The sequence below is a fragment of the Ornithorhynchus anatinus genome, chromosome 5 (genome assembly GCF_004115215.2).
Source record: "Ornithorhynchus anatinus isolate Pmale09 chromosome 5, mOrnAna1.pri.v4, whole genome shotgun sequence".
Taxonomy (NCBI): domain Eukaryota; kingdom Metazoa; phylum Chordata; class Mammalia; order Monotremata; family Ornithorhynchidae; genus Ornithorhynchus; species Ornithorhynchus anatinus.
The window spans coordinates 64,172,244-64,196,833 of NC_041732.1; the positions used below are offsets into that span (position 1 = coordinate 64,172,244).

Sequence of the window (24,590 nt, forward strand, 5' to 3'; positions counted from 1 at the left end):
TCCTCTCACCACCTAAACCTCAACATGCCCAAGACAGAGCTCCTTATCTTCCCTCCCAAACCCTGTCCTGTCGCTGACTTTCCTGTCACTGTGGATGGCACAACCACAAGCCTGCAACCTTGGCTTCATCCTTGACTCTGTTCTGATTGCCTGCTGTGTGACTTGGGCCAAGTTACTTAACTTCCCTGAGCCTCTGTTTCCTCATCTGTTAAGTGGGGATTCAATATCCTGTAAACCGTGTGTGGGACAGGGTCTGTGTCCAGCTTATCTTGAATCTACCCCAGTGCTTATAGCAAGTGCTTCACAAATACCACAGTTGTCATTATTATTAGATGCAAAAAGCAGTCCAAATAGGGCTGTAACCCCTCCCAGAACTATTGCCTCATAAGCCTTGGTAAAAACCAAAGAAGAAGGGTTAAGGAGAAGAGAGCAACAGAGATGAGGATGCTGAAATACAGAGAATAGGCTATAGCAGAAGTCCAGGCACCAGGACTCAAACTTCCCAGAGGAGGAAGAAGCACATCTTGTTAATGTGCCTCCCACTTATACTAAAGCCAAGACGGCTGATTGGGTCATTAGCAGGCAGCTGCCATGCCCAGGGTGGGTGAGCACTGCCCTGCTGGGACATTACAGTCCAGGGTGCTAAGCCGGGCTGAAAGTTTCTAGCCTTGACTCTGGTGTGGAGGTTCTGGACCATCCCAACTTTTCCTCCTCCTCCTCCCCTTTCTCCTCCTCCTCTTCCAGGCCTCAGTTTCCCCTGTCACGCCGGCAAAATGGTGATAGACATTCTCAGCAACTTCACAGGGGCATGATGGGATACAACTGATAATATTTGCCCAGACCCTTCACACATGAAAATGTCTTTATCTAGATGGCAGGGAGACTCAGTCAGCCTAATCCATGACCCCTTGCTGCTGTGTTATTTTAGGCTCATCAACTGGGTAGAAATAAACTTGTATTTCCTCTCCCTGGAGTGTCAAATAATAATAATATTTCCATAACTGAGATAATTCATACCATCGAGCACTGGCAAGTATAGTACATTACTTAAGAAGATTAAGAAAATTTAAAATTCTTGCTTGGCTTTTGCAAATTAATTGCTGCTTGCCACCAGGCAACAGGCACAGGCTCAACATACAGCTAGAGCCAGATAGCCAGTGGAAATCTAACCAAAGCTCTGGGCCAGGCACATGCACATTAGCCCAGGAGGTGGGGCTCCTTGACAGTTACAAACATATTTGGGGGGCTGGCACTTCCTGAGTATCATTTTTTAAAAATATTATATTTGTTCAGCATGTGTGTCAAGCACTTTTCTAAATGTTGAGCACTATTCCATGTGCTACATAAGATGAAAGCTAATCAGGCTGGACAAGGTCCATATCCCCCATGGCATTCACAGTCTTAATCTCCATTTTACAGATGAGGAAACTGAAGCACAGAGAAGTTAAGTGACTTGCCCAGAGTCACACAGCAGACAAGTGGCAGAGCCATGGTTAGAACTCAGTTCTTCTGACTTCCAGGCCTGTGATCTATGCACTAGGCCACGCTGCTTCTCTGCTTATCTTATCCTCTAGGATCCAACCGGAGAGCTATAATAGAGGCAATATGTACAAATCCCTTGATCCTTGTCTTCAAGTGGCTTGCCATTTGGCAGAGGAGAAAGTAAAATACATTTCAAGGAGGCCTAGTGGTGTTCTTCCCCTTGATTCTATTTATTGCCATTGTTCTTGTCTGTCTGTCTCCCCCGATTAGACTGTAAGCCTGTCAAAGGGCAGGGACTGTCTCTATCTGTTACCGATTTGTACATTCCAAGTGCTTAGTACAGTGTTCTGCACATAAGTGCTCAATAAATACTATTGAATGAATGAATGAATGAATGAATGAATGAATGAAAGGAGCATGTGCCTGGGAGTCAGAGGATCTGGGTTCTGCCACTGATCTGCTATGTGACCTTGAGCATGTCACAACTTCTCTGGGCCTCAGTTCCCTCATCTGTGAAATTCTGGTTCAGACTCTGAGCTCCAGGGGGACATGGATTGTTTCCAACCTGATTAGCTTGTATCTACCCCAGCATTTAGTACAATGTCTGGCACAAAGTAAGTGCTTAACAAATGAAAGGTTAGGATCCAAAAGTTTGGGTGACATAGAAATGCCAAATGGATAGGAGGGAGGGAAATAGCAAGAGCAGATGACCGATTAATCGGGGAAAGCTTCCTAGTGGTGATGTGATTTCAGAAGCCCTCTGCTAACCCCTACTGTAAGAAGAAAACCTTATACCTACTTTCAACTTTAGCCTTGGGCAAGTCACTTCACTCATCTCAGTCTGGGTTCCTCCATCAGTTTCCCCCAAGGGATGAAGTGAAGGAAGACCATCAATCGATCAACCAATCAATGGCATTTAGTGAGCACTTTCTATGTGCAGAGCACTGTTCTAAGCACTTGGGAGAGTGCAATACAATTGAGGAGGTAGATTAGGTCCCTGCCCACAATGAGCATACAGTGTGAAGCCAGAGACATTCAAATAAATTACAGATAGGGGAAGTGGGAGAGTATAAGGATATGTACATAAGTTCAGAGGGGCTAGGCGTGGGACAAATATCAAGTGCTTAAGGGGGACAGATCCAAGTGCATAGGTAACCCAGAAGAGAGGGTGATTAGGGAAACTGAAGGCTTAGCTAGGGAAAGCATCTTGGAGGAGATGTGATTTGAGTAGGACTTTGAAGATGGCTAAGGAATAAAGGGAACCCTTGTGTTACTATCAATAATGGCTCTGGACTCCAGTTACCACATTTTATTCAGAAAGGCACCGTTAGTCTGAACTTATCTCTGCTCAAATATCTTGAAGTCATAGTTCCAATTCTTCCTTTACTGCATTCACAACCCAAGAAAGTTAATCAGTTGTATTTACTGAGCGCTCACTTTATGCAGAGCATTGTACTTAACCCTTGGGGGAGTACAAAGTAATGATATAACAGACACATTCCCTGCACACAACGAGCTTACAGCCTAGAGGGGAAGGCAGACATTAACACAAATATATAAGTGACTGTAGGAAGAGCCACAGGCCTCAACGTCTGAGAGGCAGGACATCCTCTGGAACTTAAACTCAACCCAGTGCCTTAAGATATTCTGGGAAACTCATTTGACTTCTCAGCCTTTTTGGGGGGTGGGTAGCGGAATGGAGTTAATATCACCTACCTCCCAGGGAGAGGAGGTGAGGTGATTTACCGTTAACACCTACAAATGCTTTGAAGATAGTACTGTGTTCTCCACCTTCTGCCACCTCACTCCTCCTCCTCCCTCTTCTTCCCTTAAACCTTTGAAGTTAATGGGAGCCAAGCACAGAGCATTAAAACAACAGAATCAGAGAAAACAGACTGGGGGCCTCGGGACTGGCCAAAACAGTTAAAGAAAATCTGGAGAGGTCAAAAAAAAATCCATTAGGTTCCAAACAGAGGAGGCGGAGAACCGTTTTCACTGAATCTTTTGCCTCTGCATCACTGAAAATCCTGAAGGTTCCACCCGATGAATACCTCACGTCCACAACTAGCTGGGATGGACTTCATAAACAGCATTTAGAGAACACTATGAGTTGACAGGAGAGTCACGAGATCAGTTAATTTTCCTTTCTCATTAGAGCCTCGGCAACAAGAAGGGACAAGTGCTGCTGTGCTGTTTTTCCCCATTCTCGTTGCCATTTTCGAAGCTGTCAAGAAAGTGGCTCATTTTGTGCCATTTCCAACGCTCATCACATTTATTTTTGCCCTGAGAATTACTGTCGTAATCACAGAATTTTATGCCTGATGTGTTCTGACTTCTATTAGCTATTCTCTTTCACGTGGTAAAATCACTAACGAGAAAAGGAAAATGGCACATGAAATTAATTCATCCTAATGACAAAAATCATTTTGGAGGCAGAGAATTTAGGGGGTGAGGGGAAGCAGTCCATTAAAATGAGGCTCTAAAGTTCCTGATAGGGAAGAGGGGAGAAACAGAGATAAAATGGATGCATTCAAGAAAACATTTTCTCCTAGCTAAACAGGTGGGAAACAAGTCTAATGACTTAGTTGAGACTGCACTGCACAGTCACACACAGAGCTCACAGGTTAATGGGGTCCAGCCAGGTGAAATAGTAGGGATTCTCAACAAGAGCAAGTTTATTTTCCCTTGGTTATTTGAAAGAGAAAAGAATTAAAGTTCTCTGTTTATCAGGTTCCTAGATTACAGGTTATCTGTTAGATTGTACTCTCCCAAGTCCTTAGTACAGTGCTCTGCACACAGTAAGGACTCTATATGTATGACTGATTGATTGATTAAAATCTCCAGGAAGGGACCAGTCCCCCGTAATGATGGAGCAACATTGGCTGAAGATTTGTCTCTGTGAGCTGTCCCTTTCCTCAGGCTGCTTTATAGTGTGGGTTAATGGCTAGTTTGGACCAATTTCCTGGTCAATGTCCACTTGTAGCCACTGCGGCTAAAACACTTGACAATGATATCTTCTGACTGTGAAGCCCATTACCCAATTGGCAGGGCACCTCCTCAGCGGATACCTCTCCCAAGTTCATCCCAATCTCTGAATTTCTTCATGTCCGTAGATGTTTTAAGTTTACGTGGTTTCCTAGACTGCTGCTTAGATGTAGTGAATAATAATGTTGGTATTTGTTAAGCGCTTACTATGTGCCGAGCACTGTTCTAAGCGCTGGGGTAGACATAGGGGAATCAGGTTGTCCCACGTGGGGCTCACAGTCTTAATCCCCATTTTACAGATGAGGGAACTGAGGCCCAGAGAAGTTAAGTGACTTGCCCACAGTCACACAGCCGACAAGTGGCAGAGCTGGGATTCGAACTCATGAGCCCTGACTCCAAAGCCCATGCTCTTTCCACTGAGCCACGCTGCTTCTCCACTACTGTTGCTGTAGTGCAGCAACAGTCATATGGAAAGACAAATCAGGAGATCGGTCGCTGTCTTCCTCGCCCACCCTCCGAAGGAACTTATAGAGAAGCAGCATGGCCTAGTGGAAAGAGCATGGGCCTTGGAGTCAGGGTTCTCATCCTGGGTTCTCAACCTTGACCTGGGTTCTCATCCTGGCTCCAACACATATCTGTCCTTGGGCAAGTAATTTAACTTCTCTGGCCCTCAGTTACCTCATTTGTAAAATGAGGATTAAGAGTGTGAACCCCACGTGGGACAGGGACTGTGTCCAACCTGATTAACTTGTATTTACCCCACTGCTTAGACCAGAGCTTGGCGCATAATAATACAGTAAGCATTTAATGAATACGATTGAATGAATGAATAGTAAGCATTTAACAAATACCATTATTATTATCACCTAGAATGTCCCTAGAAACAAACTCCTTCCTTCTCTACCTCATTAAAAATCTTCTTAAATGTATGGCAGGGCTTAAGTTTCTTTTTTTTTTTGAGTCTTGCTTAAATCTTTGGAAGGGGGGGGTGATCTCTTGCTAAAGGCTCTAACAACTCCGAAGTCATCGCCAGGCAGAGGAATAGACTAAATGCCCTCTGGGGTCCATTTATTATTATTTTTAATAATAATAATGATAATTGTGGTATTTGTTAAGCACTTACTATGTGCCAGGCACTGTTCTAAAGGCTAGGGTGGATGCAAGCAAATACGGTTGGAAATGGCCCCTGTCCCATGTGGGGCTTACAATCTCAATCCCCATTTTACAGCTGAGGTAACTGAGGCACAGAGAAGTGAAGTGACTTGCCCACGGTCCCAGAGCAGACAAGTAGAGGAGCCCAAAGTGGAATTTGAATCCCAGGCCTGTGCTCTATCTACTACACCATACTGCTTCTCTATTTCCAACTCTAAAGTTGTATCATTTGATCCTTATATGTATATATTTTAATGGTATTTGTTAAGTACTTACTCTGTGCGAAGCCCTATACTAAGCATTGGGTTGGATACAAGCTAATCAGGTTGGACACAGATCATGTCCCACATAGGGCTAACAATATTAATCCCCATTTTAGAGATGAGGTAATAGGCACAGAGAAGTTAAGTGACTTGACCAAGATCACTCAGCACACGAGTAGTGGTCAGAATTAGAACCCAGTTCCTTCTGACTCCCAGGCCCATGTTCCCACACTGCTTCCCCTATATTCTGTTTTTTTTCATAGATGAACTCATTTCTCTTCATCCATACAACTTCCATCCAGGCTTAAACCTTCATCACACCCAGCTGAATTTCAAGTACTATTTCTGAGAAGCCATCCCATCCAAGAGATCACCCAATCTATCAGTGGTATTTACTGAGCGCTTACTGTATGCAGAGCACTACACTAAGCACTTAATAAATGCTATTGATTGATTGATTCGGGGGGAAAGTAGGCTTCTCTCCTTCCCTGTTACACCAAATGGTAGGAAGGAGCCAGTCGGTACTGAGCTTCGATGTTCCTGATCAAGCATTTTAATTTTACACTAGTGTGGACACGAGCCACAATATGTTTTTAAGTAGGAGAGTAATGTAATCAGTTTGACATGAGAAAAATGTAGGATACACTGGGGTAGCCCGGAAACCAACATAAATACTGTAATCTAGTTGTGAAAAGACTGGAGCATATATAGAGTTATGACTGAAAAATGGTGATTAACACTCCACTTTGGCCATCATTTACCTCAGATTTTGCAGACTGAATATTTCTGACTGCAACAATCAAACCAACACTCTCACTTCCATTCATTCATTCACTCAATAGTATCTATTGAGCACTTACTATATGCAGAGCACTGTACTAAGCGCTTAGAATGTACAATTTGGCAACAGATATTGCTTTCCTCAAGCAATTTGAATGCGGAGACTTATGTTCACGTTGGTTGTTGTTGCAATACTAAAATAGGCAAAAGAGGAATTATGACCAAGATGCGTACCCGCAAAGCTACTCCTTGACATAAAATTTACAAAGGGTTCTTCTGGTAGGGCTTCTTCAAGAACTTACCATTGTTGCGGTTATTGGTATAGACATTTAGTATTTTTACATAATAGGCATTTTTGGTATTTCAGTCAAGTATATCTAGCTTCAGGAGGATGCTTTGGCTTTAAATAATCTCTTCTAAGCAATTAGAAGGTCCCCCTGAGGCTTGAAACATGAAGAGGCATTTGGGTGATGACTCAGCACACGCTGCTTACAATGCCAACGATAAAGTTTCAAGTGATCGATATATCACTTATATGTTTATTAGTATTCAATCAACTATAGCATCCTCTGGGGATTCTTGGGGAGAGAAGCATAATCACAACAACAGAGAAAGAGGGCATCCAAAAGGAAACTTGAAAAGAGAGAAGAAACAAGGGATGAGATAGAAAATAGCAGAGATGTGAGAAATAATAGGGGCATGACTGACTTCAGATGTCAGACTGCCCAGGGATAAGGAAAAAAAATTCATCCTCCCACTCATGGTTTCATGTGATGTCATTATGTTATGCTGTAAATGGGGTAATAATAATAATAATTATAATGGCATTTGTTAAGCGCTATGTGCAAAGTACTGTTCTAAGCACTGGAGGGATACAAGGTGATCAGGTTGTCCCATGTGGGGCTTACAGTCTTAATCGCCATTTTACAGATGAGGGAACTGAAGCACATAGAAGTGAAGTGACTTGCCCAAAGTCACACAGCTGACAAGTGGCAGAGCTGGGATTAGAACCCATGACCTCTGACTCCCAAGCCCATGCTCTTTCCACTGAGCAGCCTGAATCTAGAGTGTAGACTCTAAGTTCCCTGTGGGCAGAGAATGTGTTTAAAACCTGTTTTATTGCACTCCGCCAAGAACTTATTGCATTTGTTAAGCGCTCAATAAATGACTGACTGATTGATCTAGAGTATCCTTCTTTCCTCTTCTCCCACTCCTTTCTGCATCAGCCTGATTTGCTCCCTTTATTCAACCTCACTCCCAGCCCCATACGTCTTATGTGTCTTTAATTTATATATTTATAGTAATGTCTGTCTCCTCCTCTAGACAGTAAGCTCATTATGGGCAGGAGATGATTCTGTTCATTGTTGTACTCTCCCAAGCACTTAGTAGAGTGCTTGGCACACAGTAAGAACTCAATAAGTACGATTGACTGGAGGGAGACCTCAGATGCCGGTTTCACCTTTACAATATCGCCAAGATCCGCCCTTTCCTCTCCACCCAAATGGCTACCTTACTGCTACGGGCTCTCGTTATATCCCGGCTAGACTACCGTGTCAGCCTTCTCTCTGATCTCCCTTCCTCCTCTCTCGCCCCGCTCCAGTCTATTCTTCACTCCGCTGCCGGGCTCATCTTCCTGCAGAAACGATCTGGGCGTGTCACTCCCCTTCTTAAACAACTCCAGTGGTTGCCTATCAACCTCCGCTCCAAACAAAAACTCCTCACTCTAGGCTTCGAGGCTCTCCATCACCTTGCCCCTTCCTACCTCTCCTCCCTTCTCTCTTTCTACCGCCCACCCCGCACGCTCCGCTCTTCCGCCGCCCACCTCCTCGCCGTCCCTCGGTCTCACCTATCCCGCCGTCGACCCCCGGCCACATCCTCCCGCGGTCCCGGAACGCCCTCCCTCCTCACCTCCGCTAAACTGATTCTCTTCCCCTCTTCAAAACCCTACTTAAAACTCACCTCCTCCAAGAGGCCTTCCCAGACTGAGCTCCTCTTCTCCCTCTACTCCCTCTGCCACCCCCCCCTTCACCTCTCCGCAGCTTAACCCTCTTTTCCCCCCCATCTCCCTCTGCTCCTCCTCCTCTCCCTTCCCATCCCCTCAGCACTGTACTCATCTGCTCAACTGTATATATTTATTACCCTATTTATTTTGTTAATGAAAAGTACATCGCCTTGATTCTATTTAGTTGCCATTGTTTTTACGAGATGTTCTTCCCCTTGACTCTATTTATTGCCATTGTTCTCGTCTGTCCGTCTCCCCCGATTAGACCGTAAGCCCGTCAAACGGCAGGGACTGTCTCTGTTATCGACTCGTTCATTCCAAGCGCTTAGTACAGTGCTCTGCACATAGTAAGCGCTCATTAAATACTATTGAATGAATGAATGCATTCATTCTTTCACTGTCGTATTTATTGAGCACTTACTGTGTGTAGAGCACTGTACTAAGCACTTGGGAGAGAACATTACAACAATAATGCATCCTCTCCCTGCTCCAGGACCACTGTGGTTTCCTCCAGACCCCATTCCTGGATCTGCCCTTTCCCCTCTCTCCCTTGCTCAGACTCATCCCCATGCCACCCAACGGCTCACTTCCGGATGTATGGAGCCAAACAGAGCCACCCAGGCCTGGGACTCAGCCATGGCCAGCTGGTTCAACAACAACAATAATAAAAATAGTAATAGTACTTGTAATGTGCTTACTATGTGCCAAGTATTTTTCTAAGCACTGGGGTAGACACAAGTTAATCAGGTTGGACACAGTCCCTGTTCCACATGGGGCTCACACTGTTAATCCCCATTTTACAAATGAGGTAACTGAGGCCCATTGAAGTGAAGTGACCTGCCCAAGGTCACACAGCAGACACGTGGCAGAGCCGGGATTAGATTTCGGGTCCATCTGACTCCCAGGCCCATGCTCTAACCATTAAGCCATGAAGGTGCTTTGTGTTATGAATAATAATGTTGGTATTTGTTAAGCGCTTACTATGTGCAGAGCACTGTTCTAAGCGCTGAGATAGATGCAGGGTAATCAGGTTGTCCCACATGAGGCTCACAGCTAATCCCCATTTGACAGATGAGGTAACTGAAGCACAGAGAAGTTAAGTGACTTGCCCACAGTCACACAGCTGACAAGTGGCAGAGTTGGGATTCAAACCCATGACCTCTGACTCCCAAGCCCGTACTCTTTCCACTGAGCCATGCTGCTTCTGACACGGAAACTGACATGGAAATTAATTCCAGGTCTGAGTATCAGCTGGTTCCACATGTCTCAGGCCGCTGGAGTTTGACTCTGGATATCATCCCCCACACCTCCTGGCCTCCTCCAGATAGGACCTCATTTTATGCTGCTTCCGGGCCACGAGGCAAGCAGCACCATCCATTCCAGCCTCCCCTTCCTCCACGAATCATCCAGTTTTGTGCTGGCTCAGGCAATAGAGCAAGGAGTACTGTCAGCTCCACCTCAAGGCTCTCCATTTATTCTGCTTCCCTCTGTCTGGCAGCTCCTTCCATTATAACAATAATAATAATAATAATGAGGAGGAGGAGGAGGAGATTGAAACCAACATCAAGCCTTTAGAGTAAAGGAACGTGTCTGTTTATTGTTACAGTGTACTCTCCCAAGTGCTTAGTACAGTGCTCTGCACACAGTAAGTGCTCAATAAATATGGTTGAATGAATTAATGAATTACTCCAAGGGCCAGAAAGGGAGGGCCAAAGGAGGAAGAGGGGTGGACACATCCATGCAATAGAGGAAGAAGGTGGCAGGGAATCTGCCCCTGAGTAGCAGAAATCTTGATGAAGGTTCTGATACAGACACTCTCAGCAGGCCAATGACAGAGGCAGGATTAGAACCCAAGTCCTCTGACTCCCAAGCCCTTGCTTTTTCCACCAAGCCATGCTGCTTCCCTGGAACAGAGCCTGACAATTAACCTTTAAAATATAGTAATAAACCTTCACTACTATTACTACTACTACTAATAATGTGACCTTGGTCAAGTCACTTAACTTCTCATCTATAAAATGGGGATTCAATGTATTTTCTCTCTCCTTCTTTGAATATGAGCCTGATGAAGGGCAGAGACTGTGCCTGACCGGATTATCTCCTATCTACCCAAGCATTTAGTACAGTGCTTGGCACATAGTAAATGCTTAAAAAATATCATTTTATTACAGTTATTATTGCCTGTGGAAATAACTGAAAAAATAAGAGGGTAAATGAAACAGTCCCTGATAAGATAGATAGATATACCTGCTCATATGTATCTAAAAATACCTAACTGCATTTGAACAACTGGGAGAAGACCCTACTTGAAGATTAATCACACCAAGGTTCGGGATTTCCAGGCACCTGATCTTTGCTCAGCTGCCGGGTGTATTTCTTTATAATCCTGACAGCTTCCAGAATTACCCCATGATGAGAACACGACAACCATCAATGATATCATCACACTGTTCCATCTATACTTGAGCCTTAAGAGCATTAAGCCACTGCGAGCTCTTCTCCCCAACAGGTAGCAACGAAAGAGGTGATTGGGTAGATCTGATTTGGGATGCAGAATGGATAATGCTGACAGGACTACAAAGACATCTCCATCTATTATTTGCTGCTTACATTAAGTCTCTGAGGCATCTTAATGAGAAGAGATCTTCACATCTGTTAAGATCAATTCAGGTACTCGGGTTTTTTTTTTCTTTCTTAATCATCAAACGACCACTTTTAATCTCAACATTCCAACAGCAGAAGTTCTTAGCCCTTAATCTGGGAAGATGGGGATAGAGTTCACTTCCGTGAGATTACCCCTGCACCTGCTCAGAAGTTCTCTTACCCTCCCTTTGGGGGTATTGGCATTTTCTGGGTTCGTCTTCGGTCAAAGATGAATGATCGTGGGCAGGACAGAGAAAAATCCCAAAACACATGAGAAGCAGGTGCTGTTCGGGGATACCATGTTCTCATTACAGGAAGGGGAGGGGAGAAGGACGATTTATTCTGACCAAAAATAAATACAAAATAAATGCAGAGAATCCTGAAAGAGGTTGAATCTCTGGGCATGCATTTAGCATCAATTTAAAATCCCAAACCCTTCCTTCCCAAGCTGTTCACTCACATGTTGGTGAGGTTTTGCATTTGAGTTGATCTAATCAATCAGTAGCATTTGATAATAATAATAATGTTGGTATTTGTTAAGCGCTTACTACGTGCAGAGCACTGTTCTAAGCACTGGGGTAGATACAGGGTAATCAGGTTGTCCCATGTGAGGCTCACAGTTAATCCTTATTTTACAGATGAGGTAACTGAGGCACAGAGAAGTGAAGTGACTTGCCCACAGTCACACAGCTGACAAGTGGCAGAGCTGGGATTCGAACCCATGACCTCTGACTCCCAAGCCCAGCTCTTTCCACTGAGCCATGCTGCTTCTCTATTTACTGAAGCAGTGTGGTCTAAGAATCTGGGGTCTGGGAGCCGGAGGACCTGGAATTTAATTCTGCCTCTGCCATTACCTGCTGTGTGAGATCTGGGGGAAATCATTTAACATCCCGTGCCTCATTGGCCTGGACCTCCCTCCCACTTCACAGTGAACAGATCACCACTCTCCCCACCTTGAAAGCCCTCCTAAAATCATCTCTCCTATAAGAGGCTTTCCTTAAGTTCTCATTTCCCCTGTTCCCCTTCCATTCTGTATTGCCTATGGACTTGGGTCTGTACCCCTTAAGCTCTCTGATGTTCACCCCTCCCCCAGCCCTGTGGCATGTATCCATATACCTTAATATATTTGCCATTTCCCATACCTATAATTGATTTTAATGTCTGCCTCCTCCTCTAGACTCTAAATTCCTTGTGGGCAATGATTTCATCAAACAGTTCTATAGTCCTGGGATCTCCCAAGTGTTTAGTACAGAGATCTGCACACAGTAAGCCTTCAGTAAATACCACTGATGGATGATGCAGTGTTCCACACAAGTATAATTCCTTCACTAGACTGTAAGTTCCTGGAGAGCAGGAATTGTGTCTACCAACTTTATCGTACTCTCCCATATACTTACTTCAATGTTCTGCACACAGTAAGCACTCAATAAATATCATCTCACTGGTTAATATCAATGCTTGATAACACTATACTCTGAACACCATTGGTTCTCAAATGATAATAAAACTGTTGGTATTTGTTAGGTGCTTACTATGTGCAGAGCACTGTTCTAAGCGCTGGGATAGAAACAGGGTAATCAGGTTGCCCCACGTGAGGCTCACAGTCTTAATCCCCATTTTACAGATGAGGTAACTGAGGCATAGAGAAGTTAAGTGACTTGCCCACAGTCACACAGCTGCCAAGTGGCAGAGCAGGGATTTGAACCCATGACTTCTGACTCCCAAGCCTGTACTTTTTCCACTGAGCTACGCTTGAATGAATGCCTATTGATCCTTAGGTACTGTGCTTATTGTTTTACTACGTGATAAATGTGGCAGGGTTAAAAATCAGGGCCTCGACACTCAGAAGACATGAGTTCAAATCCCTATCACTGACTTAGATTGGGTCTTCAGTCTCCCGACCATTTTGCCAGAAGCCTCCCCCCAGTGTTGACTGGGTTCAGCAAAGACCATTTTCAGGGATTAGTTGCTCTTAGAAACCCAATTTGCTCCAAGAAACTGCTGCAAATTATTTACTCTGAAGTCCTGAATTTATTCACACAGTCAAGAAACAGCGTGGCCTAGTGAATAGAGCATGGGTCTGGGACTCAAAAGGTCATAGGTTCTACTTCAGGCTCTGCCACTTTGCTGTGGGACCTTGGGCAACTCACTTCACTTTTCTATGTCTCAGCTACCTCATCTGTAAAATGGGGATTGAGATGGTGAGCCCCACGTGGGACAGGGACTGAGTCCACCCTGATCTGCATTTTTCCACCCCAGCACTTAGTATAGTGCCTCTCACATTAGTAAGTGCTTAAGAAATATCATAATTATTATTACTATGACATAGGTTTAAGGCCATATTACTGCTTAAATCAAACCAGGGCAGATAGTTCCCTGACTCAGAATTAAAGGAGAAGGACTTAATGATAATAATGTTGGTATTTGTTAAGCGCTTACTATGTGCAGAGCACTGTTCTAAGTGCTGGGGTAGACACAGGGGAATCAGGTTGTCCCACGTGGGGCTCACAGTCTTAATCCCCATTTTACAGATGAGGGAACTAAGGCACAGAGAAGTTAAGTGACTTGCCCACAGTCACACAGCTGACAAGTGGCAGAGCTGGGATTCGAACTCATGAGCCCTGACTCCAAAGCCCGTGCTCTCTCTCTGGTTCCTTACTTGTTTGGAAACCTCTAATATGCCCTTTGGGGTTCTACTGCAATTGACCATGAAGGTCACTGGGCCTGTTCTGAATAGAATGAGACAGTGAAGTCACAGTTGTACTGTTTTCAGTCCTTTTTGAACCCCTCAACGGTACTGAGGAACTTAGAGAAAGAGTCAGCAGGCTCTGGCTTCCCTCTGTTCAAATTTATATCTGCCATCCCCAGGATTTGGGCATTTTAAAGCAGCTTGGCTTGAAAATAAAACTTCTGGGTCCTACCTTAGCGTGGAATACATTCCTTCCGGGATAGTATTTCCATTTTCTTTTTCTCTTTGACTTCCAGAGTCTGTCACTCACAATTCACAGAGCTCCTCAATGCCAGTGACAAAGGGATTGGAGGTGAGGAGAGTTTTGGGGAAGGCTAGGTGGAAACAGGGGGCCATTGTCTGCAGCTGTCAATCTGCAGATTTTAACAATGCAAACCTTCTCCAGCTGGTCTCTGTGCTAATTTCTCCTCCTCCTTTCCACCTGAGCAAAGAGACTTACCTCAAAGCCTGTCATTTGCAAACATAAGGAGGAATAGAATATATGGCCCTCCAACATTATCAGCATCTGTAAGTTTGGAATATTGATCAGCTGCAAATGTAGACAAGTGTTGGCCTTAAACCTCTGATCCTAATCGAAATCAATATTTTTCCCTTTAGAAAATCCAAGGGAAGGTCTATTTAATATAAATTCAGTGTTACTCTGTGTTTTACATTATTCATCGAATCCACTCCCATGTCATGCTGCAGCAAATACACTACATTAGGTGAATGCAAAAAAATTAAGGAAGTTGTCAAAAGGCACTTTAAAGAAACAGCCTTCCCCTAGAAGACTGGTTTCCAACATGCAGCATATAGTGAAGCACAGCTTGGCTATATTCACACACCCTCATGTGTATTCCAATGAGCTGTTCCAGCAAGTTCAAAATCAGCCTGCCTCACATTTTCTAAAATCACATTCTCACATTTTAACAAAAAAATCTGGTGAAAATACCTAATATTGGAAATGATGCCTTAGCCCGCCTCAAGTTGAAGTGGAGATTTAAAAAAATGATTTAGACTGTTCACTATAAATCCCCAAATGGTTGGGGGAGTAAAAGTCACTGATGCATGACTGACAGAAATCAAGAAGAAAAGATTAAAGCTCAAATCAGTTTCCAAGCTAGAGGACTTTCTTAAATTTGAATGTAAGTACTTAAGTTCATAAGGTTATAAGAAATAGCATTCTCATAACCCACAACGATATTCTGCTTCCAACAGTGGCACCAAAGGATTTTTGGTGGAACAGTGTAATGGCTGCTCTCCTCAACCTGGTGACAGTGATGCATCTTCCAGCATGTCCACTATGGCATCTCTTCACAGTGTGTGTGTCAGGGTCATTAGGAAATACTTTTTTCCTGTCATTCCTGCCTCTATGACTTTCACTAGCACTCAGTTTGGGGAAGGGAGGGGGAAAAGAACCCTATCTCCATCCCATCTTCCTCATTTTTCCTACTCCTTCCAGTCCTTTCTTTCTATGGTACTTGTTAAGCAGCAAAGTTAGAGAAAAAATGTGGCCTAATCCCAGCTCCATCACTTGTCTGCTCTGTGATCTTGTGCAAGTCACTTCATTTCTCTGTGCCTCAGTTCCCTCATCTGAAAAATGGGGATTCAATGCTTGTTCTCTCTCCTACTTAGACTGTGAGCCCCATATGGGACAGGGCTTGTATTTGATCTAACTCTCTTGTATCTACCCCAGCACTTAGTATAGTGCTTGGCATATAGTAAGTGCTTAACCAATAACAATTATTTGGTATTATTATTATCTTTATTAAACATTTATTATGTACCAGGTGCTTGTAATGATAGCAGCAGGGACTGGGAGTGGCAGAAGTCACTAGGGTCTTGCTTCTTCTCCCTCTTCCAGGATGTTCTGCCAGTTAACATGCTCCCTTTGGTCTAGCTCTTGGAGAAGGACTTTGGCCTAGTGGAAAGAGCAGAGGCCTGGGAGTCAGAAGGACCCCAGTTCTAATCCCGGCTCCATCACGTGTATGCTGGGTGACTTTGGCCAAGCCACTTCACTTCTCTGAGCCTCAGGGGATTGAGACTGTGAGCCTCATGTGGGACATGGACTGTGTCCCATCGGATTACCTTGTATCTACCCCAGTGCTTAGAACAGTGTTGGACACATAGTAAGTGCTTAGTAATGTTGGTATTTAAGTGCTTACTATGTGCAGAGCACTGTTCTAAGTGCTGGGGCAGATACAGGGTAATCAGGTTGTTCTACGTGAGGCTCACAGTCTTCATCCCCATTTTACAGATGAGGTAACTGAGGCACAGAGAAGTTAAGTGACTTGCCCACAGTCACACAGCTGGACAAGTGGCAGAGCTGGGATTCGAACCCATGACCTCTGACTCCCAAGCCCATGCTCTTTCCACTGAGCCACGCTGCTTCTCTTAACAAGTATCATAATTATTTTTATTATTATTACAGACTCTGGGCATGGATCCTGAGTCCTGGTAGAACATCTACTCTAGTCCTCCCTTAAAGCAATCTCTGACACTGGGCCTGACTAGGGAGGAGTTATGGCTAGACTTCCCTTGTCTTCTGAAAGCTCCGGTTATTGATGGTCTCCATAATCACATCGGCATGTCTCAAATCCAGGCAGGAACTGAAATCCAAAACAGGCCCTCACTATAGGAACCATGAAAGGTATTTTCAGTGGCTACATTCATTATCTTCTAGGACATGACCTTGGGGGAGATCCTGTAGCAACAAAGGCAGTTCTTATCCTAAGAAACTCTGGGAGTTGGACCCTTAAAGTGCCATGGAGGCTCAAGGACAGTTAAAGGACTGCAGGGGGAAGGTTGGATTGGGAGGCCTTGGGGAAAGACTCTATTTTGGTTGCCTGGCCAAAGTTAAATGTTTATTTCTGTACCTTTTTTCTTCCAACCCATGCCCATACATGGTAAAGAATACAGTTTCCCAGTCAGATTCCACGATTGCCAATAAATCTTGCAGGGGAGAGGGAAGGGGGGAAAGCAAAGGAGTAGGTTCCAAGTGATTTTCTCCTCCTTAATCAATAACCACTTCTCTCTTTCTCCTCCCCAGAATGCACCGTCTCCTAATTTGTCTCACTCTTATGCTCCCAGCATCCCCCAACACCAGACTATCTCATCTGGGGATTACACCAATACTTCCTCTGAAACACCTCCTATATCCATCATTTCCTCTTCCCCAAACAGCTACTTCCCTAGTCCGAACTCTGGTCATACCAATCACAGTTAGATTACTGTATGAGTCTTGTTGTAGGTGTCCTTGCCTCCAACCTCTTCTCCACTCAGCCCATAGTCCATTTTCCTGAATGAATAAACTTCTTGCAGCATCGTTCACTCACTGCACGTCTCTCCACTCCTCTTCCTCCACCCCACTAACTTTCTCCATCTCATACATCAGATTTCTTCAGTCACTCCCTGGCCTTCACTCTTGACATCTTCCAACCTGCACCTTGCTCTAGACTCTCCTGCTTGCTCATTTCATTCATTCATTCAATAGCATTTATTGAGCACTTACTATGTGCAAAGCACTGTACTAAGTGCTTGGAGTGTACAAATCAGCAACAGATAGAGACAGTCCCTGCCCACTTACAGGCTTACAGTCTAATCAGGGGAGACAGACAAAAACAATAGCAATAAATAGAATCAAGAATCAAGGGGATGATTGCTCATGCTGTTCCCCCCTTCCAGAACTCCTTCCATCACCTCTGAATGCCCCAGAAGTCAGTTCCCCATTTTAAAACCTCCTAAAAATCCCACCTTCTCCAGAAAGCCTTCCCAGATTAATTCTCCACACCCCAACACGCCCACTTGTAAACATTAATCCCATCCTTAGCATTCATATATCTATGTGCATTTTATTTATATATTCATAGAGTTGGCTGTACGTTTGTTTACATGTTCCTCTGTTTTGTCCTGTTGTCTGAATTGCTTTCTGCTTTATGCCTGTCCTTCCTCTTGCTTTCACTGTGTCTCAGTCATTTTTGTCCACCTGCTTCCCCCATTAAATTGCCAGCTCCTTGATGTCAGGGATCATTTGTCTTACTACTGCTGAAGTCTCCTAAGCACCATGCTTAACACTCAGTAAATGTCCAAAAAATGCCATCAACTGACTCATGCCTGTTATCAGCTCATATGGTAGAGGATGTTAAAGTAAGGCCCAGTCTGCCACTGGAATGCTGCCATAAACACAAAATGGGTAAAAGGCAGATGGATTCAAAATGGGTCTTTGATAATAAAAAGAATAAGAATAATAGTAGTACTTAAGTACTTGCTCTGTGCCAAACACTGTTCTAAGTGCTGGGGTACATATAAATTAATGAAGTTGGTCACAGTCCCTGTCCCACATGGGGCTCATACTCTCAATCTCCATTTTCCAGATGAGGTAACTGAGGCCCAGAGAAGTTAAGTGGCTTGCCCAGGTCACACAGCAGACACGTGGCAGACCCGAGATTGGAACCCAGGTCCTTCTGACTTCCAGGCCCATGCCCTATCCACATAGCCACACTGCTTCTCAAGATGAGTCCATGATTAAAGTGCCCCCTCACAATGCTGCTGCTGGAAAGTCAAATCTGAAGTTAATTCATCTATCTTGTCTTCCTTAAAAGGCAACAATCGGTCATGGCCAATTCCTTGATCTCCCACAGATTGGCAGGATAAGAGCCCAGGACGTGTGGGGGAGGCTGAGGGGTGTGTTGCTGGAGGTACGGTGGGTTCAGAGGAAAAAGGTGAATAATAAGATTAAGACTGTGAGTCCCAAGTGGGGCAACCTGACTACCCTGTATCTACCCCAGCACTTAGAACAGTGCTCTGCACATAGTAAGTGCTTAACAAATACCAATATTATTATTATCACTATTAATAATAATTACGGTATTTTTTAAGCACTTACTATATTCCAAGCACTGTTCTAAGCGTTGAGGTAGATACAAGTTAATCAGATAGGACATAGTCCCTGTGCCACACTGGACTCAAACTTTTAGTCCCCATTTTACAGATAAGGTGACTGAGGCCCAGAGATGTGAAGTTAAGGAGAAGGGTGCTAGCTGTTTTCCTCACAATATTCCTTCAGCAGCTGAGGGTAGGGGAAGGCAGTGTTTGGCTACTTGGATCAGGTAACTTTCCAGCTGGAGGGATGGCCTTTCCAAGATGAGGCAAGGATGAATGGAACAAAAAGAGGAAGTTTTCTGTTTGGTTTCTAAATGATCGAAATGGTAAAATCTGTCACCCTTACTAAGCAGATGTGTTGTTCGTTCTATTAACAACCCGCGTGAACGTTAGCAGAGTTCCTAATAAGCAATTCTCATTATCATTTTCATTAGCTTCTTCATTCCCATGACACTTAATTTCATACTAAGATTCACTATAAAAAGATGCAACTCTGAATAGCCTTTCCAACCCAGCATCTGCTAACTTTGCAGGGGAACAGGAGGTGCCTTAATATATTGTGGTGTGGATTGATTGCACAGAATCTCTCTAATAGCCACTTTTCTCACATAAATATGAAGAAATGCATTTTCAATAGGAAAATAATCTCACTGCAAAATACGTCGATATTTTGCAAATGCTATTCATCACTGTGCTTAGGCACAAAAGGAAAAGAAAATGGCTATCATTTCGAGTGAAAGTTCACTTCTCTTGAGTTCTCCAAAAATGCAACCACGGGCCTCAAAGAGGGGAGGGTCAGATGTTTCTAAAACCTACTGGGAACAGAAATCATCATTACGTGAGGTTTTCACAGATTTGGAACTTCTCATCCTGGAATCAGGAGAGGTAAATGACCGAAGCTCTAGCTGGAGTGGTCTGAAAATGGAAACCGGCTAAGATTGAATCTGGAAACTGTAAGCAACTTGAGGTCAGGGATCATGTCAGGGATCATCTACTCCATTGTATTGTATTCTTCTTAGTGATAAGTACAGAGCTCTGCACAGTGTCAGCATTTACTAACTTCTCTTCCCGCATTCCCTTCCAGTTTGGGTCTCCCTAATTCATTCATTCACTCGTATTTATTAAGCACTTACTGTGTGCAGAGCACTGTGCTAAGCCCTTGGAAGCTACAATAAAGAATAAACAATTAAGTAATAAAGAAAAACAGCAATAAAGAAAAACAATCCCTTCCCACATGTGGCTTACAGTCTAGAAGGGACTGGATTGGGCCTCAGCACTGCTGGCAGTGAAATTTCTGATAATTCATCACATATAAGATAATAATACTACAATAATTATCACATCTGTTAAATGCCTGCTATGTTTCAGGCATTGTTCTAAGCCCTGGGGTAGATTAGGTTAATTAGGTTGGACACAGGTTCTGTCCTACATGGGGCTCAACAATATAAGTAGCAGGGAAAACAGATATTGAACATTTGTGATTAATCAAATGAATTACAAAATTAGAAGGAACTGGTAAACAACTTAGAGTTCCTTTTGGCTGTGAAAATGTCAAGAAAAACAGCATTTTTAAAGAATACTTTTTTCAGATTTAACCCCTAATTTAAAAAAAATAATGATTTGAGGTGACGGTGTGGCTTAAATTGTGTAAGGTGCTAAAAATCCAAATCCCAATCACTTATGTTCCTTTTAAAGCATTCCTGTTCTTAAAAAGCAAAAGAAAATACTAATTGTTATATTTCAGCATATTCTAACACTTGTTGAAAGCTGTACTACTCAAATCCCTGGAGACAATTCCACATTTTTGAGACTGGGGGTGGGAATGGCTTCTAATAAGAATAATGATTGCTGTATTTGTTAAGCGCTTAATATGTGCCAGGCACTGTAGTAAGTGCTGGGATAGATACAAACAAATCAGGTTGTCACACAGTCCCTGTTCCCACAGGGGCTCACTGTTTCAGTCCCCATTTTACAGATGAGGGAACTGAGGCACAGAGAAGTGAAGTGACTTGCCCAAGGTCACACAGCAGACAAGTGGCACAGCTGGAATTAGAACCCAGTACCTTCTGACACCTAGGCCTGTGTTCTAGATGATGGTATCGAGTTTCTGGGAGTGGTTGGAACACAGCAGGGAGGGCAAAGAACAGGAAAGACAGATGCCCTTTGTTCCACAGAAAAGCATCAGCCCGCTTGGTTGGGGCTATCACTGAATCCTCATGCATCTTTCTCATTTTTCCTGAATACACTGGGGAAAACTGCCTGTAGTGAGCCCTGGGACTGTCCTCTAGGTGGGCCCAACAAATTGTTTAGTGCATCTAGACTGGGCAGAATCTGATAGCCAGGTTGGCATATCAATTTCAAGCAATTAAACACCTGTGATAAAGGGAAGAGAATGGAATCAAAAACAAAAATAGAAACACAACAGACAGAAAACTGAGCCTTGGGAAAAAGAAAAAGCAGCAATCATGCATTACGTGCCATTCCCTCCTCCCCTCAATGGCATGCATTGCGTGCCATTCCCCCCCGCCTCCCTCAATGAAGCTTAGTACAAAACATCTCTTCCTCCCTTGAATATGGTAACCGAAATTTCACATCAGCCTCAGTTCTCTGTTTCGCACAATTTGGGACATGACAATAATGCCATTCATTTCGTTGAGTTGTCACTGTTCTTCACCTGAGTCAGTTCTTCCTGCAAGGACTGAAATCCTTGGGCTAAGTCTTACCTATGCTGAATCTCTAGACTGTGAGCTTGTTGTAGGCAGGGATTGTCTCTCTTGATTGCTGTCCTGTACTTTCCCAAGTGCTTAGTACAGTGCTCTGCAGACAGTAAGCACTGAATATGATTGAACTGAACCTCAGATATATGCACTCAGTACAGTGCTCTGCAGGCATGAAGCACTCAATAAATACCACATATTGATTGACTGTATGGACCTGCAGGTAGTCTGAACTGCCAAAGGGGCCTGTTCTTGCTTCTAGGTATGGTTAGACATGGCATGGGGCACCATCAGCCCCAGGGGCTGCTGGGATTAGACTCAATACTGATAATAATTATTGTTATGGTATTTGCTAAGCACTTACTATGTTTCCAAGCACTATTTTAAGTGCTGGGGTAGAAACAAGTTATTCAGTCCCTGTCTCAGATGGGGGTCACACTCTTATCCCCATTTCCCAGATGAGATAACTGAGGCAGAGAGAAATGAAGTTACTTGCCCAAGATCACACAACAGATATGTGGCGGAGCCGGGATTAGAACCCAGGTTCTTCTGATTCCCAGGCCCATGCTCTATCCACTAAAACTACACTGCTTTTCCGCTGCAGTAAGAGTAGTGGGACTTCCACACATGGATGGCAGCATTCAGTCAGGTAGGCCTGCCCCACCTACAACCCTCTCCCTACCTTGAATTTCTTGACTCGCTCCACCCTGGTCTCCACCTGCCTGCCAAACAAGGTCACCAGGTGGAAGGGCTATGAAGCCAAGCAAGATTTCATCAAGGAGCTGAAGAAGGGAAGTAGAGGGTTACCTCAGTTCACCCCAGATTTGCTGTGGCCCCTTGGTATGTCAGATTCCTTCCGCCTCACATGGTTTGTCCCACCTCAGGGTGACAGGGACTCCTGAGAGAGACATGAGGTTGTAAACTACCTTGGGTGAAAAATTCAGGGTCTTCAGAGACCAGGTTCTATGTAAATGCAGAGAATTACGAGGCATCTAGAGAAAGCCTGGCCAGGAATCTCCACCCATTTTATGTATTGTTCATTTAAGGTTCTTGTAAATGCTGAAGACCATTTGAGTTCCTCCAATGGGGCTTATTTAAATCCGATTTTATAGCTTAGACCCTTGGAATAACTACTACGTGACTTAAATGGAAGCCTCCAAAGATATAAATCATAATTTATTTATGATTATGACATATCCCACAGTAACTTTCCAATTACTAATGTGTTCCTTGTCAGTAAAATAAGTAGTAAATGTACCATCATTTTGGTTGCTTATTGAAAAATCAATCTCCCAGCTGAAGCTCTTGCAGTACACTCTGGGTATTTGGAGCTGTGGGGTGGTGGTGGTATATATTTATTTTTCTAGTTGTATTTTAAGCTTCATTTATTACTTTATTCCTTGGTATTTGTCTCTTGGGGGTCAGTGGAAGTTGGAGCCACTGTGTCCACACGACTTAAGGCTGGCTTCTGGTAGGTCGACCCCATTCACATTTGCACCACGCTCCTTCCCACTGGCCCCTGAGTCAAAGTGGAGGAGTGGAGTTTGACCTTGGTTTAGCCCATGCCATCAGGAATGTCTCCCAAGATGGCATGATCAGGTAGAAAACTGTAACTAGATCTAGTGGACAGAGCTCAGACTGGGAATAGAGAGACTAGGATTCTAATCACAACTCTGCCACCGGCCTGTGAAAATCCCATCTCCTCCAGGAAGCCTTTCCTGACTAATCACTCATCTTCCCACCCTATTTCCCACACTACTGCACCACCTAATGCATTTGAGTCCTCACCCTTTAAGCACTTAGGTACTCATCCCAACCCTTCCTCCCAGACCATTTCTGTGCATATCTTTAAACTCAGTTGCTTCTCCCTACCTGCAATTTATTTTAATGCCTATTTCCCCAACTAGATAGTATAAGGGCAGGGATCGTATAATCATACTACTACTAATAATAATGGTATTTGTTCAGTGCTTACTCCATATCTATTGTACTCTTCCAAACACTCAGTATAATTCTCTGTATAGAGTGAGTGCTCAACAAATACTATTGATTGACTGATTGCCATGTGACCTTAACCTAGAAATGTATTCTCTCTGTGCCTCATTTTCCTCATCTCTAAAATGGGAATGAGATACCTGCTTCTCCCTACTTCTTAGATTGCGAATCCTGTGTGGGCCAGGGACTCTCTCTGATCTGATTATCTTGTGTCTAACCCAGAGCTCAGCACAGTGCTTGGCTCATTGAAAATGTTCATTATACATAATAATAATTGTGGTATTTATTAAATGCTTACTAGGTGCCAAGCACTGAACTAAACATTGGGGTAGATAACACATGAACAGATCAGACACAGGAACTCCCACTTTATACAAATGAAGAAACTTGGGCCCAGAGAAGTTAAGCGACTTGCCCAAGGGCACACAGTAGGTAAGTGACAAAGCTGGGATTAGAACCCACATCCTCTGACTCCCAGACCCATGTTCTTTCCACTAGGCCTTGGAATAGGGATTATTTCTGATAATCAGAATGATGAGATACCCTTCTTTGTTTTCTGCCTGAATAAAACCAAGCACTGAATCCTGCGTTTTGACAAGTTTGGATTCAAAGGTTGATCTGAGAACTCTTTATCTGAGGAACTACACTCGATATAAGACTGAAATAATAGCATCAGTCAGGCTTACAAGAAACCAGCGTAGAATAGATACGCCATCTGTCGAGCTTTCTCAGGGTCCCGTCTGCAGGTCCCCATGATGATTTCAAGTCGATAAAACATCATCGCATCCAGGCAGCCCATCATCTCGCACAAGGCCTCTGAGCTTTGGCTGGATTAACTTTTCCCTCAAGGTCATCATATGATGTCATGAATGAGCCCTGACCTCTAGGCCCCACTCCCACTGGTGCCACAAAACCAGAGAGTGCCAGTGACGGATTTCAATGAGAAACTCCCTGCGACATCT

The 24,590-nt window shown here is 43.9% G+C and overlaps 1 protein-coding gene across 2 annotated transcripts in view; it reads right to left on the minus strand.

Annotated features, from left to right (window-relative positions):
* The window catches only part of KAZN (kazrin, periplakin interacting protein), a 510,314-nt gene that overhangs the window by 253,243 nt on the left and 232,481 nt on the right, over positions 1-24,590 (minus strand). Inside the window, exon 1 of one of the 2 annotated variants that reach the window (XM_029064860.2) lies at positions 14,229-14,308. The exons of the other annotated variant lie outside the window; for it this stretch is intronic. The gene's annotated coding sequence lies outside the window, so the exon portion shown is untranslated. Of the gene's footprint in view, positions 1-14,228; positions 14,309-24,590 lie in introns of those variants that run through there. 2 annotated transcript variants of the gene reach the window in all.